The following is a 19,753-nucleotide window of genomic DNA, read 5'->3' as shown; positions in this document are numbered from 1 at the left end:
CTCTCCACCCTCTTTCTGGAAGGAAAACTCGATGTGGGCAGGGAAAAATGAAAACCAACTTGTATATTATTTATTATATAAACTACAGTAGAAAATATTAAATCCTCTTACTGTGATAATCATCAATTTGGCAGTGACGTTTTCTGAAAAAAAAAGTATGTTTTACTTACTGATTTCACTATATAGCTCCTGTTTCACAATGTCATCCGAGATCTCCGTCAAGAACTACCACACAGGCTTTACGGTCAGAAGAGCCGGTTCGATCGACTCGGGCAGCCGCCGGTGACGAGTACCAGCTGGCAGGCAGACCCGAACCGGTTCTGAGTCAAAATGGACAATAAAAAAACAATTAATAAATGAAGAAAAAATCGCTTAATGACTTACGACTTGACTCACACTTTATATAGATTTTCACCATGATATATCACTAATCTCTCTGCGTGTGTGTGTGTGTGTGTGTGTGTGTGAGTGAGTGAGAGAAAATGAAGGCATTTCCGCGAGAGATACAACCAGACAGCTGGAGACAACCTGGCGACTGACTGACAGATACAGAAAATGATAAGCGGTTTTAAAAGAGGGAACCGCAAGCTATATGGTTCAATGTGGGAGGTCTGCGCTTACGTGCTTACAAAAACAGCCTCCAGTAAGTAACAAGTTCATCTGGCGGATGTCTATTTTATGCAGTGATGCTGCAGCTCGCAAGTGAAGAGCCGAGTGGAGAAAACCGTGTACATGCACAGCTGAGTATGATGAGTTTTGTGTATTTATGGCAGTCCAAAGAAAACTTATTTTAGTCTCAAAATAGGCACATGCATTTTTTTTTTATATTATGCACTTTTTCACAAACTAAATATTCTAGGCGTAATGTTATGATGGCGCTGCTTCCTCTCCCACAGAAAATTCCTTCAGCCAGAGGGGGGGTTAGTAGTCACCGGTCAGCACTCTCGATTTTAGTTTCTGTAGTTTGTGTAGTCACCGGTCAGCACTCGATACATACCTTGTAGTTTCTGTAGTTTGTGTAGTCACCGGTCAGCACTCGATACACACACCTTGTAGTTTCTGTTCAAGACCTGCCCGTTTTTCAAGAAATCGCTCCCTCCACAGAACGTAATCGATTTTCTAAGGATGATTGATAAAATCTAAGCAAATTTATCGATAACCTGAGTAAAAAAAAAACAATCTAAGCAAATTTATCTCAGGTACCCGAGTAAAAAACTACTATTAAATAACTTTAATATCACAGTGCAACAAAGTATCCCTTCTTTCTTCGTTAAAGAACCACTACACACAAAGATGCTCCACCTACAAAAGTTTTCGTTCTCTTCCAAACGAGTTGCGGAAGGCTCGGTGCATCACACAATGGGCTAAACAAACAGAAGGCACACACACAGTCTTAAATCTCGCTTTATGTGAGTTAGTTTATGTAAACGATGGTTCCCTAAACACTGGGCGATGCTCTCTTCCATAAAACTGGCCAACACCACCGAGCGAGGAGATGGAATGTGAACCAGCACATGAGGAAAGAAAAGGAATGGAGAAGAAAGGAAAGTAAAGAGAAGAGAAAGGAGGGGAGAAACAGGAAAGGAGAGGGAAGGAAAAGACATGAAAGGAAGGCGGGAAACAAGAGACTGAGACGAGGTGGCGTAAAGCAGTTGAAATAAAAGGAGAAAGGCCGGGGCAGGGAAGGGAAACAGGGAGGAAAGAGACCTCGACAAAGAGCATGTGTTCAAGGCGGCAAGACACCTTGGAGGTCCTGTCCACCATCGTCCCCCAAAGACGGAGCAGCGAGCACTCCCAGGCACAACGGGCGTGTGGGGAAATCTAGTGGACGAGGCGAAAGCACCTGAGAGGTCACAGTCACACTAAGCACCAGGTGTGGGAGACTGAGACCCAGCATGCTAGGACCACAGGTGAGGGTGACGCTAAGGGTGAAGGCGAGGATAAAAGGTGAGGGAGTGGGTGAATTGGGTGCTACATGCTTAATTAAGACTTGGTAAGGGAATGGTGAAGGGAAAGTGAAAAACTGCGTATAGGTGAGTGAAGGAAAAGGAAAGGTAAAGCAAAAAGGGAAGATAAGTGAAAGGAAGGATTGAAAGTGGCAAGCGTGTATGGACGTCACGCTTAGATTATAGGTGATGGGCGAGTAGGGGGCACGGTAAAGTGAGAGATGACAAATGGCTCCTAGTACTCGAACACACACACGGCTTGGAGGGCTACGCATAATGAAAAGACACCAACATCGGGATAGAGGAATGTGTTGGACAAAGACAAAAGCATTACATAGTCTCCTTACCTGCGTGTTAGCACCACCTCGCACTTCAGTCCTCTTCCGGCAAGTCGAAAATTTTAGCACCACGCACTTTAGTCCTCTTCCGGCAAGTCGAAAATTTTCATGTCACGACAATTCAGTCTTACTGGCCAGTCAGTCCAGCCTGCACATCAACGCGGTTCGCCTGTCTGTAGAAGGAAGTGTGACATTCAATTGGATATGAAACCGTAGGGTGTACTTTTCATTCATGTTCTTTATGGAATAACCGGAAAACTGTATATAAAAAAAAAAAAAAAAAAAAACGGAGAAGGCAACACTCAGGCACATATCACAGAACAAGGACGCAGCCTCACCAATAATGTGTGCAGGTTGTATGTAGCACCAGCTTCCCTCGGCCCCCCTCAGTCCTCGTGCTGGCAAGTCTCCCTGCCCATCGTGGTCGGCGGCTCGGCGGCACCTCATCAATTTCCACTGTTAAAACAGGTCTGGTGTGACTCACTGCACGCTGCACCTGCAGGAAAACAAATCGTGATCCTCATCAACGCTGATTATTTATCAAAGTTCAGAACTTTCTACTTATGAATAAAAAGTGGTTCATCCTGCAAATAAACTTATTTTTGTGTAAGAGTAATGTACGCAGTGACTAGACACCACTCACTCGTTTGTGTTACAGCGACATCTGCTGACTCAGGCGCTGCAGTATTGCGGGGTGGGAAAAATGGGGGGTGGAGTTGGGGGAGAGGGAGAAGAGCGGTGGCTATTACTGTTTTTGTGATCTTGAAAGAGCGAAAAGTGTGCGCGCGTGTGTGCGTGTGACTGATGGATGAAAGAGTAGAAGTGTGGATACCAAAAATAATTAAGAACGTAAACAATTCTGACGTTATCAGTATTAAAATAACAAGTGAATGCATCCTCAAAATGACCAGCATAGTGTACGAGCATGTCAAATGAGAAAATCTAATCATACAGGAAGTCTCGTCAGTGTGCAATCAATCGGCACAAGGGAAAGTTATGAAAATATGTAAGCGGTGACAACACAACTAAAGTGAACAATACTGAGAACACACTCGTAAGTTACTGAGTGACAGCCACACCTGCAGTCTGCCGCTTTGGTGAGCCACACACGTCTGTCTGTCTGCCTCCCACAGTACCCTCCTCTTCCTGTTTACTACCCGCTAACTTAAACTATAAGAATTTAGATATAATCAGCGACACAAGAAGGCTATAATGCACATCAGTCTTTCGAACTTAATTCAAAACATGCTCCTTAAAAAACTCAACACTCCACTCTTCCGAAACGCTGTCACGCTCTACTTGCATCCACATAACCACTGTAACAAATAGTTCTTTCAGTTCAGTTATGTTCACCTGTCCTACGAAGTCAACACATGCAAACCACCTCACTCTTTGAACACACACACACACACACACAGGAAAACAGAGGTGATCGTAAGTGCAGTAAGTGTACAGCTGGCGTTATAGGAAACGAGTTTCCGGTTCTTTTCGAATGTACTAATGAGGAAGTCGTCACGTTATCTGAAATGTACATACTAAATTATTGTAGACTAAAAGCATCGAATTTCAAGTAGGTTTCTTTGATGCAAAACAATGCAAATGTTCAAGAAATTCTTGTTTTTGAGGATAATTCTTAGTATGTATGAGAAAGATGTGTCAGATTTACTTGTGTTATTGGTTATAAAATTTTCATTTGATATGATAATAAAGTACTATTTGATTTTATTAAAAAGTTTTTCACTAAAGTGTGACGGGCGTGATTTTGCGAATTCAATGACTAAGGGCGGACGAACAGATAAGGGGGCTGTGGGCCCTCGAGAAAGGGAGCTGTGGGCAGAAATTGGGGACGGACAGGTGAGAGATAGAAAAGGCAAGGGGGTGGAGGGGGAGGTGCGACGTGGGCAGTGGTTCTGGCAGGCGTGACACACACACACACACACACACACCACGCATTCGAAGTTTCCAGCAACCAAAATTCAGACAGACGGTCGAAAAAATAAAGCAACTAAATAAAATGCCAGCGTTTAGCAGCTCCTCCGACAAGTGTCTGCCTGATGCACCAGTGTGACGGCCTCCCTCGGGTACTCGGGAGCCGCTTTTTGAACCCCCGTGGAGTATCACCTTAATCTAACGACTATGCCCCTCCCCGACACCCACCCTCGTAGTCACTCCTCTGCCAGCTCGGAGGACACGCCACGCACAGCTTAGCCACACTTGATACACTCCTGATAAACTGACATCCCAAGGTTTAATATACATATGAAATTCTATTTTCAATGTCAATTAAGCATATTTGTGTCCTTGCTGTACAACAAACACTTAGGGAAAAGTTATACATTAATTTTGCCGCCATGGCTTTAAAATATGTAACCAGCTTCATGGCAGATCTCTTTCAGGCACCATCCGTCTTCATTCACCGTTAGGGGGTTGGGGAGACGGGCGATCCTGACGCGGCTAGCAGCATTTGGCTCAAACACTCCTTATGTTGTCATTCATAAAATTCATACGTATACTCAACACTAGAGTGCATCATATTACTCCTGATGCAAATACAAACACTTTTACACCCAACAATACTTTCAGGTTCCCTCGGCGCTCACCACTATAGGCATTATCAATTTGAATCCCCTTTGTGCAGACCGAGACCCTGCAACTGTTCCAACGTCAGCCCCACACGTGACGCACGAGGGATGTCTGGCGGCGGCGTGGTCTTCAATTTCCAAGCAGCCAACAGAATATTGGAAAGCTGATGTATATTTTCACCCCCATAGAAAATGGATCAGGGATGCTCGTATATCTGATAAAGCCTTTCAATAAATAAGAGTTCGGGGAATGAGCGAGCGAGGCGTGAGGGATACAGAACGTGCGTGAACAGACGACCGCGGGAACTGTAATGGCCAGTCAACGATGTAAAATTGTTGTAAGGTGCGAAAGGTTTTTATGATACTGTTCACGCTGAGGTCAATCAACACACACACACACACACACACACGTATTACAATAGTGCATCACCTCGCCATCTTGCCGGACAGGTAGTCTTGTAACGTCACACTCCCCGCTGCCACGTGTACTCTTACCAACCATTAAAACGCATATCCTTATTGCCAGTCACGCAACACGAATTTGAGCTATACATAGACTTAAATCGAAGTATGTATTAACTTTTGAGAGCCTCGGGACCAAAAACTATTATAGTTGTAGTTCCCACTCCAAATGACTTGTTCTAATTGTCATTTACGCGTCTACTTTTCAATCTGCTGCAGGTGAGCTAGGATTGAGATAATTACCTGCATAACTGGGAAGCTCATCTCGTACTGCCACACTAATATTGTCCCTGCGCCAAATATGGACTACATTTCTTCCACAAGCACGAATAACCAACTACTCTCCTGAAGGACTGCTCCAATGTACCATCCCCTTTCTACCACTCAGTAAGTCCGGAGGCACTCTTCACCTCAACCACCAGCCACGGCATGCTCGACATACCTAAATTAATCACAAACCTGTTAAGAAAATACCGAGGAACCACAAGCCAGGAACCTGGAGCGCACAGCCACGCGTCCGCCGCTCTTCCTTCCACGGTCTCGTCTGCCGGCGGCCGGCCCTCCTCCTGTGTATCGTGGCTTTGCTTGCTTCGAACACTGCTTCGAACTCATCTTCAAGCCATGTATTCAAAAACGCTTTGCTCCCTCACCACGACTATTTTCAAAGGCCACAGAGACGATTAGCCGGGTTCTCAATACTGTTTCTCCTTTCATTAGTGTACAAATCATGTTAATCTGTCACTACAACCATAAAACACCCTTAAAAACCCGTGTAGCTTCAATTAAAGCCTCTGGAAATAGTTTAGGTGCGCCGCAGAAGTGTTTCAGAATAGTAGCCTAACCACCACTCATCTGCTTATTTGTTTCACGCCAAGCATTAATTAGAGACGATCAACATAATTCTTCTTTTAAATCCTTGGTGGACGTATGATGAATTATCGATTTTTTTGTTGTTGTTTATGTAAGATGGCCACTGGCCAAGGCAAACAACAAAAATTTAGAGGGGGAAAAAAAAAGCCCACTTGAGTGCCGCTTCCCAAAGAACTAAGAACTAAAATGTCCTTATGCCTTCAACAGCCATCTATCTATCCATCCATCCATACACACACACACACACACACACACACTCTCTCTCTCTCTCTCTCTCTCTAAGGCAGTGGTTCCCAAACTGCGGATCATATGATTAATTAAATCAATCAGTGTTAATGAAACATTGATAAACAATGATAAACATTAATAAACATTTTTCATTGCTTTCTCTGCTGTGATTAATCTTTTAAATGTATCCGCACCACTGAAAATTAGTGCATTTTTAGAAGGCTTATAAAGGCGGGGTCATGATACGTTTGGTACTACTGAAAGAGATCACGTAATGGAAAAGTGTGGGAAACACCCCTCTAGTTTATATTGTCAATTTCTATTCCATCATATTGTATAGACAAAATGAACACATATTTGTTAATATATCAGTGTAATACGAATTGAACCAATAAGACACGTGAAGATACTGTGAATACTATGATTTGGTTTGATTTTCTTATCCCTGGAGAGAGAGCAATGGACAAGAACAAATTAATATGAAAGGGTGGTCTTGTGTGGTAGGCGGGGCTTAGTTGGTAAGCACAGACAGGGAGAGATGCGCGCGCAGCGGGGCAGGGAGAACACGATGAAAATACAACCCGTGTTATTTGTCCACTCGTGGTGTGTTTTTCTCCTTGAGACGGGGGCATGATGAACTGAACACGTGTAGGTGATTTGTTTGTTCTCTTCTTGTTGTTTTTGTGATGTTTAATGGTGGTTTTTGCTTGTTTATTTAATTAAAAGCTAGAAAGCGTTAGGTGTTTGAATGCAAGGACGGCCACGCGAAGGCCTGACGTCATCTTGCAGATTTCATTTCTATGTTCTTCCCTTTCTCTCTGCTTAACTTCCTACTTTCCCTTCTCCCATCCTCTCTCCTCTCTTGGAAAAGTTGCATACCGGGCACCACCGATATGGTACTGCCTTACGGGGCATCACCGCTATGGTATATGCCATACTGGACACCATTAGCGATCAATACAGACACGGTTTGGGATGGCATATGCCACAATGGAACGTGTTTTTATCGATTGGGAATGGTGTTCGTGGTGGCAAGCCAATGATGGCGGATTGGGTCGTTGCGGGATGTGCTGGCGAGCGGGTGCGCACCAGCACATCCTGTCTTTGAGATACCGCCAACATTCTTGACCTTTTCCTCACCTCTAATCCTCCTGCTTATGCTGTCACCCTATCTTCTCCGTTGGGCTCCTCCGATCACAAGCTCATATCCGTATCTTGTCTTACCGCTCCAACCCTTCCTCAGGATCCCCCAAAAGTGGAAGTGTCTCTGCTAATTGGGGGAGCTGAAGAGATATTATTCTGATTTTCCTTGGAATGACTACTGCTTCCGTGTCAGAGATTCGTCTCTGTGTGCTGAACGCATAACAGAGGTAATAGTGTCCGGCATGGAGGCGTACATTCCTCATTCTTTCTCTCGACCTAAACCTTCGAAACCTTGTTTTAACACAGCCGTGCTCTACATGATAGAGAGGGGTCCCACAAAAGGTACTTGGGCCTTCCATCACCTGAATCTCATGCACTTTATATTTTTGTCCGGAATCATGTCAAGTCTGTTCTTCAACTACCCAAAAAACTCATGGTAAGTTTGATATTACTGAAAGGAGTCACGTACTGAAAAACTTTGGGAAACACTGCTCTAAGGTAAAGTTAATAAAATACAAATTAATTCACGACAAAAATGAGTAGGAGGCTCACTTCTCACTTGCGGGGCTGTAAACACTTAAGAAATTCTTGGGTAAACAGATGAAACTGATCTTTTGGGCATAACCTGCCCTCCGCTTACCCAATGATTACCGACCATTCTTAAACTTACGAACCACTGTGTGATTCTTAAATATTGACGAAAGTTACCGCGAGGCACGCACTCAGAACAGGATTGTATTAATTGACACCTAAACCAACGCTGCTCTGGCTAAGTGTTGGGGTAGTGGGGCGACGGGGCGGTGGGGGTGGGGGGTGGGTAGCTGGAGATGGAGCAGGAGGCAGCTTCCTAGACGAGAGTGAAGTGAAAATGAATCTTGGAAGCACCAGTGCTGCCATTCGCACACCCAACAACAGTGGTCTCGTTAGTGGTCTGTTAGCATGTCCCAACAAGGCTCCCCCTCCCACTAACAACATCTCCCGCCCCCCCTCTCTCTCCCTCCTACCTGTGTTAAGTGGTTCTGCATCATCACTCGTTTATTTTATTTTATTTTTTTTTACCTCCTCGCTTGCTCTTAGCACTTGGCTCAGGTTCTCACGATTATGTTGCAGCGAGTATTAGTCTAAATTAAATTCAATCGGAGGTGATAAGGGAAAAAAATAAACTTGGTTTTGTTGAGGGGGGAAATACATATAGTGTAAGTAATATAACAGGGAAATAAGGTAAATTGTATGAAAGCAGGAGCCAAATAGAGCAGGAGCGAAGCCTAATCCCGGATATTCCAGCGATGGGGGCAGCGGACCAGTGCACGAGGCTTCCCCCAAAACCGCCAAGCTTAAAATACTGAACATTTATAGGACGCCGTTTTCGGGGCCATAAAAAATAATCTTAGTCGTTACAACTCAAATAAAGTTAAAATTAAGCACGATGGGATATGGAACTGAACACACACACACACACACACACACACACACACACACACACACACACACACACACACTTCAACAAAACAAAATTGCGATATTTCTAGAATAATAAGTTTCTTTTACATATGAAGTGCCCAACATAAACACACACACACACACACACACACACACACACACACACACACACACGCACACACCTCACTCACTCACTCACTCACTCACTCCCTGCTCCAGATCAAGGAAATATATGAAGCTAGAGGGAGCGAGGGAAGCCAGGCGACTCGTGGAGATAGCTCTTGCGACATCCTTATCCTCCATAATGAAGGCATCAATCTCCGTCAGCACTCCCCTGCCTGGCTCCGTCGGGCGTGATGGACTGATTATTCCATCCCGCCGGTGACACTCGAGAAGGCAGCCTCCTCCACGATATTACTACTCCGCCTCGAATAACAAATATAAACGTCTTGACAGTTCAGTGTGCGTTGGTCTGCTCGTGTTTACATGCGTGCAAGTTCAGTTTAATAGTCTTAATTTGCTTCTTGTGTAAGTTTAAGGTCATTTTTTGTGGGTAGGAAAGGGAATTGATGTAGGATGACGTCAGTAAAACTTTGTATTGTGAGAGGTCGACTCATCAGGACGGGAATGCATGAGAGAGAGAGAGAGAGAGAGAGAGAGAGAGAGAGAGAGAGAGAGAGAGAGAGAGAGAGAGAGAGAGAGAGAGAGAGAGAGAGAATCATGCATTTTAGCCATTTTCTTTACAATAACCTTATTAACTCTCTACTCGTACCGGATGTCGTGTTTGTTGTGATGAAAACACTCCTCAGCTTTCCAATCCTGTGCTTCCCAAGGGTCGTCACCTTCGCGTGGAGGTGAGGAGTGCATTCGCCTCTCACGGTGCTGGTCTTGCGTCTCTTTCAACAAGCCAACACCAATGCCTCGGGAGAGAGAAAAAAGCCATGTTATTTATGGACTTCCCTTTTAATTTTGAGAGCCACTGGAGAAATATGCAATATATCATGCACGGTAGTAAAAAAAGGGAAGGGTTGTTATATTTTGAGCCTTCGTGTAAAGAATAACAAGTATCAATCACAAGGAAGTGTCGTCACTAGGAGAGGACCAATGGATCACCCCAGGTTGTTCCTCACTGATCTAAAACAACGGAGTGAATTCAGTCGAGATGTGACCCTAAAAAACAGTATTTTACCTCAATGGGTGGCGGGTCACAGATCGGTAAGTTTCCTGGATGGCGTAGAATAGACGGGCACTCGATAGAAATGAAGGGAACGGGTTTATAGAGCCTGATGGTGATGATGATGAGGATGATGACGATGAGGTTGGGAACATAAGTGATACTGGTCGTGAGTGACATGGCGTTGTGTGCTGGGATGACCTGGAATAGATGTGCATCTGTTGAAGATGAGTAGATAAGGTTTGTGGAGGTTGATGGTGATGATGGTGAGACTCAGAACACACGTGATGCGGAATAAACATAAATGGTGACTCTTCTTTTGGATTGTCACGAACTGCAATGTAAAAGCCAAGCAAGATATTTCTACTTAATTTCTCTCCGTCTTCTGTCTCCTCGTTTATATTTATTTTGTTTACCATGAAGAAAATAAAAAAAGCAAGATTCCATTATCATTAGTTGCAGCATTATCAGCATCATCATTTTCATCACCATCATTTGCATCATCATCATTGTCATCCAAACCCTCCCGCTCTTCCTCTTCCTTATTCTTATCGTCACCATTATCATCCCCATCACTGTCACCATTTGTGTTTTCGTTTAGGGAGGATCGGGCAGGAGTCTCGTGACGCAAACTGGGCAAGGCGCCGCCCTCACTGGTGCCACACACACACACACACACACACACACACACACACACAGTGATTATGAGCACCTCAACTACCTTCTCAACACATTGCTCACGCACACACAAACACACACACACACACACACACACACACACACACACACACACACACACACACACACACACACACACACACACACACACACACACAGTGATTATGAGCACCTCAACTACCTTCTCAACACATTGCTCACGCACACACAAACACACACACACACACACACACACACACACACACACACACACACACACACACACACACACAGCTGGTAAAAATAGTATTCACGGAATTATATTACGTGCAAAATATAAATGAACACACACACACACACACACACACACAGTATACACGCCACATACATACATACAATTTTCAGGTCTCAGCTAATGACGTCAGCGCCGTGGTTACGTTGTGCGCGAATGAGATCCAAATTAATTAAAGTTTTTTTCTTTTTTCATTTAGTGCAGAGGCGAGCCCCGACCCTGGCCGGCGTGAATGGGCTGCGGCGGCCGTGGAGCGGCGGGTGGCGGGCCGCGGCTTGGATAGAGAGAGCGATAAGGAGGGACGCGACGCAGGTGGGACTGACACACGGGGGCGGTGCACGTCACCACGACACACGCGGCCCTCGCCCTCCTCCTCCTCCTTCTCCTCCCTCTGCCTCTACCTCCTCCTCCTCCTCTTCCTCTCTGCCTCCTGCATACACACACACACACACACACACACACACACACACACACACACACACACACACACACACACACACTTCCTCCCCCCCATTCTCTCTCTCTCTCTCTCTCTCTCTCTCTCTCTCTCTCTCTCTCTCTCTCTCTCTCTCTCTCTCTCTCTCTCTCTCTCTCTCTGCATCCCTCTCCTATTCTCCATCCCGACCCCACTACCTCCCTCCCTTGCTCTGAAGCAGACATCGGAGGGGAGCAGGAGGAGGAGGAGGAGGAGGAGGAGGAGGAGGAGGAGGAGGAGGAGGAGGAGGAGGAGTGGTGTCGAGGGGGAGGCAAGGTTGGGTTTGGACAAAAAGAGGAAGGAAGGATAAATAAACCTCAGAAAAATACCGACGTAACTAAAATCTTTACGTAAGATAAAAATAGAAGTAAATAATGAGGAGAGGCCGTTGTCAGAGTGTCGGGGTGGCGAGGGGAGGGAGGCGGGAGGGAGGAAGGGAACGAGACTCCCGGAGAAACTCAAATATAACGTCATGATTTAGTAAAACGTATGACAACAAGGAAACGGACGAGGCCAAGATCGATTGTCTAACGGGAAAAAAAGGTGAAAAATGAAAAATAAGAAGAAAAAAAAAGGTACGTAAAAGTTTTCAGTCCATGTTTCGATGAGGAAGAAGAGACAATTTGCTCCGTAGCGTAGAAGGAAAGAGAGAGAGAGAGAGAGAGAGAGGAAAAAAAAACAATAATAAAGTACAGTTTTTGTCTCTCAATTGCAAGCAGGTCAACAATGGACTAAAGCTAAATAAAATCAAGGAGACTGACCAGCAGTACAAGGAAGGACAAGGCGAGATGACTAAAGCTCACGCCAGGATATACTAAAAAATGTAATGCGGCAGGGAGATATTTGCCCTGAAATATTTACAGCACACAGAAGCGAGTCAATAGCGGCGCGGTTGCCTAAGTGATTTGTCTGAAAGTACAAGAAAAGAGTCCAGGTCGCTCAGTCTTTCTCGCGGCCGGGAATGTGGACCCAAACACGTCGTCGACCCCCATTTTTCTCTCGTCGGTCGCAGTTTATAGTGAGAAAAATATACTGCTGGAGATGTTTCCGCGGCGTCCCGGGCAAGGGTACCGGTGCGGGGCGGTCTCGACTTGGCTGGACTTGGCAGTGGCCGTGGGAAACAGTCCATCCACTGGTCTCCTTCTCGTCCTCGTCCCTCCTTCTAGGCCTCCCACGCCTCACCCTGAACAGTAACCGCAGCAATCAAAGGAGCTGGACATTGCATCGAGATCGAGCAGAAAAAAAGGCAAAATTACGTCACGTGTTGCAAGAATCAAATTAATTTCCTCGCACAGAGCACCGAGACCAATGCATTAGGAATTATCAGAGTGATTTTTCTTCCTCGCCTTTCTCAGCAATCTGCCGGCGCGGTGACCGTCCGTTCCGGCGAGGCTCAGGCCGCCGCGCCGCCTCACATCTAGGCGCCGCCAGTACTGGACGGGGCAATTAAACATTTCACACTTCGTTCCTTATACTATAGTGCAATTTATGGTATTACTACTACCACTACTGCTGCTAGTAATGCTATTGTTCCTGCTGCTGCCACTAGTACTCCTATCGATCCTGCTCCTTCGACTTGCCAATGTGCGTGCGGTATGCTGCTGCTGCTGCTGCTGCTGCTCCTACAACAACAAAAACAACAACAAGTGCAACTACTACTACTACTACTACTACTACTACCACAACAACAACAATAACAACAACTATTATAACAACAACAACAACTACTACTACTACTACTACTACTACTACTATTACTACTACTACTAATAATAATAATAATAATAACAATAATAATAATAATACCACTACTACACTATTGCTGCTGCTACTACTAAAAAATCACCTTTGGCATCATCACCATCAAATAATAAGGGAGGGAGAATGATGATGAGGAGGAGAAGGAGAAGGAAGAGGAGGAAAAATATAACAATAATAATCATCACCACCACCACCACCACCACCACCACCACTACCACCATTACAAGGGTTTACACAGTCACGGTGAGGCGGCGTCGAGAGGCTGGCGGCGGACCGGAGGGAGCAGAGGAAAGAGAAAGAGAATAATTGCGCTTGAGTGTGGTCGAGTCAGCTAATTGAAACCGTGTGTACCTGTTGACGGTAATCTTGGCGGTAACGGTGTGTATGTGTGTGTGTGCGTGTGTGTGTGTGTGTGTGTTAATTCGCTAGAGAGTAAACGTCAGAAAAGAACAAAACTCCATAGTCTATCTGTATATATATGCCGGTGTCTAAATAAGAGGGAGATGGTTTATGTGAGGCGAGGAGGGCAGCGACAATACACGATAAGCTGCTCCTTCCCTCGCCAGTGCCAGGTTGAGGGTCCCGCTGACTTACCGGGATGATGAGTGAGCGAGGTGAAGTTTCAGTCTACAAATAAACAAAGGACAGCGGATCTTAGTTGATCAAATATATCAGTAACGTAAGAATTATGATGGATGATAAATGGGGAGAAGAAAGAGTTAAACAATAAAGGAGCGATAACATATTGGGCCGAGCATCACTCACGCGAGTAACACCTGTCCGTGGATCAAGCGGGAATCACTATAAATAATAATCTTAATGATGCGGGTCTTCAATATGGTGCATGCAGGCTATCAATATATGCTGCCATGCTAAAAAAAATGCTAATAACTAATTCCTATTCTGTTGGTGTGTATGTAAACAAGTGATACAAGATAACTTAAACTTCATGATCATTTTTTTCCCCCTTCTGTAGAGCAGGTACGAATACAGACACTTCCTTCTGCAAAAAAAATAAGCGCATAAATACCTTTACTACTTCAGAGTGTGATTGGTTTAAGTAGTCCTTTCCTGCAGGTGACAAAACATGAAGGTGTAACACTCACTCGTCCATCAAGGAACAAGGGCGAAGCGTGAAGGGCGGCGCGGGGAGAGGGTGTCAAGCCGAGCGTCAGTCTCCTGCAGGAACTGGGTCCCCATGAGTACATAATGAGGGAGGCACTCAACGCGCGGCCACTCCATCAAGATCCCCTTCCCGCTAAGCACCCTCGTGATACCCTCCCACTCGCCCTTCCCTTGACCCGCAGATAGCAGCAGGCCGCTCCGCTCCGAGGGTGAAGATAAAGGTGAGGATCCACACATATGGTGATGAGGATTCCAAGCCACGGGGGACAGTAATGACCTGAACCACATCCTGCTGCCTACACGTGCTTGACGAATCCAACCAGGGACTCGCAGGGACGTTCACTGGGCGTGTACGAAGAGCAACCATCCGCAACTTATGTTTTTTTTTTTTTCGTGTATCCGTTGTTAAAGAAACCTTCCGCATATTTCAAGATGACAAAGTATATCTCAGTGTATTTTTGTTTTTTTTTCAAGGGTCGTTGTTTTCTTATGCGGTGAAGCAACATTTTCGAACAGTCGACCTACTACCGGACTTCTTTTCCTCATATCTTAAGGTAACTTGCCCAATATATTTCGTTATTTATGTCCCTGTAAGCTTTGTGCGTCTTTTTGTTTATTGCGATAAGGGAGGAGACGCGATAAATAAGTCGATCTGACATATTTACAACAGGCAGACGCCAAGTTCCGCCCGAAACGATTATAAATATACCTTCACACTTACTCCGCGTGTCACTTCGTCTATTGTGAGTCAAGCTCGGTGTATCCAATTTACTCGGCGAAAGTCTCGTTTCTGACCAAAATGTTCGCCGGAAATTTGCAAGCGTATTTACAAGTGAGGCAGTTGTGAGGTGCGTATGTATGATCCAATTAATTTAGTTCCTTTTGAAGCTGACGGCTGATCAAAGAGCCGCCGAGACAGCCTGATGCAAATGGGTTCCAATGACTCGTATAAATATTTAGCTGTTATGAATACCACACAACACAAGGGGGGTGGGCTGGGGAAGGTCAGGAGAGCTCGGCTACACACACACACAGATTACAGGAGGATAAAATGGCGCTATCTTAAGTTAGTATTTATTATATATTTACCCACACGCCATCACGGGGGAAATATAGTGAAGGTTGGATGTGTTTTAGGAGCGGAGTGAGGTAGAGACGCGCCCTCCTTCCCTCTCTCTCCCTCTCCCTCTCTCTCTCTCTCTCTCTCCCGCCGCTACAATGAAGGAAAACTTATGTGGTGTATAAAATAATTAACAAATATCTGTTAGTTCATCTTTATGTGAATGCATTTAACCCCAGCAGTATTTTTATTTTTAGAGAATTAATTAAGTCTCTCTCTCTCTCTCTCTCTCTCTCTCTCTCTCTCTCTCTCTCTCTCTCTCTCTCTCTCTCTCTCTCTCTCTCTCTCTCATAAGGGCAGACGAAGAAGGGTCACGAAGCCTTAACACTTGTTTCGGGTTGTCCTCTTTCTGTTCCCACGCGCCACAAAAAGGAGCTCCCTCGGCAGCATCATCAGCGAGACACCATTAAGGCGCCGGGTCCTGTTGTGTCACCTAATGAGAAACACGAAAACGCGAGCAACAGGAGGCCAGCGCGACAACAAGGCCCTGGTGGTGGTGGTAGTGGTGGTGGTGGTCGGTCAGTCCTTCACGCCGTTGGTTCCTGGTGCGGTGGAGGAGGAGGAGCGAGGAGCCGTGGATTGCCTGACGGAGGCGGCGACGGGCTGTGTTGCGCAAACTACTCAAGTGGAAGAGGAGGAGAGACTTCAGTGCACCTCCCACTCTCATCTCTCTATGTACGTATGCACACACGCACGCACATTCAGTTGGCGCACACCCACGCACATACACGTAGCGCGCGCACACACACACACACACACACACAAAGGCTCACCAACTCTATGAATTTTGTTATATAGACACAGAGGATACTTCACTGCACACACACACACACACACACACACACACACACACACACACACACACACACACACACACACACAGACACACGCACACACCCACACACACACACACGCACACACACAACCATATCATATACACTTGCCGGGGCGTTCACCAAGCGGCGGCCTCAGACACACTCGCTGCCAACAACTAAACACAATTACAATCACCAACCGGCAAGTGATTTCGCGCGCTCATCCAACAGAGCGCCAAAAACAATCACATCAAATTACTATGAAAAACACCGCCCATAAACACAGCCAAGGTTTGTTTATGACGTGAGTTCCGCGGAAACAAATATTCCACAATTAAATATCAAAGGGGCGCCAGCAATACGCGTAACTTATTCATTCTAATAATGGACAATATGGACCAAAAGGAACATATGACTGCGAATCCGGCTCTCAGATATTTAGCGAGCCGCGGCAGCAGCGCGCACGGTAATGAGAGGCGCGGCGCTCAGCGGTGATCCGTGAAGAACGAGGGAAGAGCAGAAAGAAGGCCGAGGCAAGGCAGGGACCATGACGAAGGGTTGGGAGCAGCGGGGCGAGGCGGAGGAGGGGCGGACACTCCAGGCAAGCTCCTGCAGGGATGCGGCAGTAGCTCAGGGATGACGCGAGTGAAAAGCAACTCTCACTTGTTGACGACTTGGGTTTGTTTGCGTCGTCGCCACGTGAGATAAAGAAGCACGAACACACAAGCCTGGCCGAGTGTTCATCATGTGCCCGTCAATTTATAGGCAGAGCTTCACAAAATTAACTTAACGAGCAGTACAAAGATTGTGTTCTATTGGTGCATCTTTAATATTCTTTAATATAGCAGAAATAAGAGGATGAAGCTGAATCAACATTTGCTCTTAAAAAAATACTGGAAAATACTAAATATTTAGCAAATGTTGAACTTTCTCTGTGATTCCTGCAGAATAATTTCATCTACAGCGTATGTAGAAATGATGGCCAAATCGAAATGTGAATTATTACAGCATGAAATTAATTTGCATCTTATTTCAACCTGACAAATAGATTAGGCCTGAATGTGACGCTAAAACAACCAGTTTATGGCGAGCACCCGGCCCTTTATGAGTGACCGCGCCGCAGATAACGAGGAGAGAAAAAGAGATCAGAAAAGTACAGCTAATACTTTGTTCACTATTCAGGGCACAGAACTATCACTTCTCTCACAAAAATAACGTAATGGTAGAACAGCTTGACGTCTCTTCCCGTGATGTGGGTGAGGGAAAGCTCTCACGCCACAGCAGACGCAAAGCAGACATCAAGCCGAGCGAGGCGAGGGAGCAGCATGCGGGGAAGGACTGACGCACGCCACTAGTAATATATTAAATAGGACTCAAGTGAAATCTCCATCAATTAAAAAAAGTCTTGATATTTTTCTTCCCTTGGGCATAATGACTGATGTGATCTTAATTAAATGAAGAAACGTTATTTGAATATCTGGGGGCCGCTTGTGACACTCGGGGAAAAAAAGTACGAGAAATCCGCCGAAACATTTACCGACCAGGACGAGTGCGAGGCAGGCGCGGTGTTGCTTGAGAGTTACTTTTAAGTATTTGGGACACTGTGACACTTGACTCTTTTCACCATTTTGTAAGACAGAAACATAACATCACATGACAACGACTACGAGTGAACCAAAACAAACAGACGGGCAGGCAGGCAGGCAGACAGACAGACAGACAGACAGACAGACACAACCAAACAGGAAGACCGATCTACCAGTAGATAAACAAACGGTAATACGGATATACGCATCACACCACACACACACACACACACACACACACACACACACACACACACACACACACACACACACACACACACACACACACACACACACACACACACACACTAAAATATAATAGAAATGAACGTTAGAGCTGGTGCCTCCCAGCTGTCCGCGGCAACCCCTAGCGGGAGGGAGAGCTTCGGGGAAGTAGTCTCGTTGCGTGTATTTGTAGTGAGAACATAAGCAAGTGAAGAAAATGCACAGTTTTTAACATGTGCCCCCAAGGCCTTCCTGCCTCCGCCCGCCCTGCAGTGCCCAGCCACACCTGACCAGGACCACACCGGCGCACGCCTCACTAAATAACACCGGTGATTATTTTATTTCGCCATGGTGCCGCGGTTCTCGCGTCGACCACACATGACGGCGGTCCTGCACCCTGCCTTGAAAGGTCTCCGCACACAGTCACACCTGTCGGCCACCGGTCACTCGGAGGTAGTCCATCACGGGCAGTGTTATCCCGAGACGGGCAGCGGATAGCATGAACCCTGAGGTGACCTTCGGGAGCACTGCCATAAACACACACCACTCCACTTAAGTACATGCCCCATAATGGCCCGCAGCACGCCGCAGGGCCGAGCGGTAAGACCCCAGCCCATCTTTTAGGACACATTGTGTTTTGTAGAGAAAGATGGAGCGAAATGTATCAGAAGGTTGCGTCACTGCAGTAAGAAGGAGAACACTGACATGCAGGAATTGGCAACGCATATTGCAACAGTGCTCCCTTGACGGAGGCTCTGAGTGGATGACGAGGCAAGCTCTCTCTCTCTCTCTCTCTCTCTCTCTCTCTCTCTCTCTCTCTCTCTCTCTCTCTCTCTCTCTCTCTCTCTCTCTCTCTCACACACACACATCAACAAAAGTGCATCTCAGTCTCAAGCACAGCACTTGACGAGCACCAATCTCGAACCTCCACAATTAACACACAAAACCTCACACGGAATGAACACATACACGACTTCAGGAAACCCATCACAAGTGGTCTAACTCATAAGCCTCGGGACCAACGCCCTCACCACCACACCACCACTTTCGTCATCACCACAACGCTACCACAGCACCACCGCAGCACTACACCTCCGTCAACGTCCCTCTCTCCTTCATCATGACGGTGGAAGACAAGATTAGCCTCTGCTTTTTTGCACTGAACCGCGAGCCCCATTTTCCGTAATTCTGCACAAGTCTACGTGAAAGGCTTTCTTCCCTGAGGGCGGGGCTGACTGTAATCCCCTTCCTGGCCCGCCGCCCTCCACCAATCATAATCATCAACCATATTTGATCTCCATTTAGCCAAAATTTCAGCTCAGCATCACGGGGAAGGTTGACGTGATCGTGTGGTCCACAATTAAAGCAATACCCGCTAAATGCTGTACTTGCTCACACGTAATGGTGCATAAATACTAACCTTTACTAGGGGGCTGCGGCCAGAGATTACATGTTGTGTGTGCCCTGTAAATAGAACGTCCAACTTTATTTATTTATAGATATATTTACTTTCG

At 45.9% G+C, this 19,753-nt stretch overlaps 1 protein-coding gene and 1 long non-coding RNA gene across 6 annotated transcripts in view; both read right to left on the bottom strand.

Annotated features, from left to right (window-relative positions):
- LOC135112027 (uncharacterized) lies at nt 1–5,897 on the bottom strand. 3 transcript variants are annotated; one of them, XR_010274052.1, is made up of 6 exons: nt 5,788–5,897; nt 2,623–2,780; nt 2,294–2,457; nt 998–1,119; nt 171–320; nt 1–15 (listed from the first exon to the last, which is right to left on the bottom strand). It is a non-coding gene; the product is annotated as an uncharacterized LOC135112027 (long non-coding RNA). The 3 variants fall into 3 exon arrangements; XR_010274031.1 differs by lacking the exon at nt 998–1,119; XR_010274016.1 differs by lacking the exons at nt 1–15; nt 171–320; nt 998–1,119 and adding an exon at nt 1,176–1,922.
- A 3,891-nt stretch (nt 5,898–9,788) lies between these two features.
- LOC135111741 (uncharacterized) overlaps nt 9,789–19,753 on the bottom strand; it is a 383,652-nt gene continuing 373,687 nt past the window's right edge. For 2 of the 3 annotated variants that reach the window (XM_064025622.1, XM_064025799.1), the window contains one exon: nt 9,789–9,929. The gene's annotated coding sequence lies outside the window, so the exon portion shown is untranslated. The remainder of the gene's footprint in view (nt 9,930–19,753) is intronic. The other variant, XM_064025465.1, reaches the window with a different exon arrangement.

This window comes from Scylla paramamosain, chromosome 1 (assembly GCF_035594125.1).
Source record: "Scylla paramamosain isolate STU-SP2022 chromosome 1, ASM3559412v1, whole genome shotgun sequence".
Classification (NCBI taxonomy): domain Eukaryota; kingdom Metazoa; phylum Arthropoda; class Malacostraca; order Decapoda; family Portunidae; genus Scylla; species Scylla paramamosain.
The sequence above is the reverse complement of the archived record's forward strand: the minus strand, read 5'-3'. Positions and strand labels throughout refer to the sequence as shown.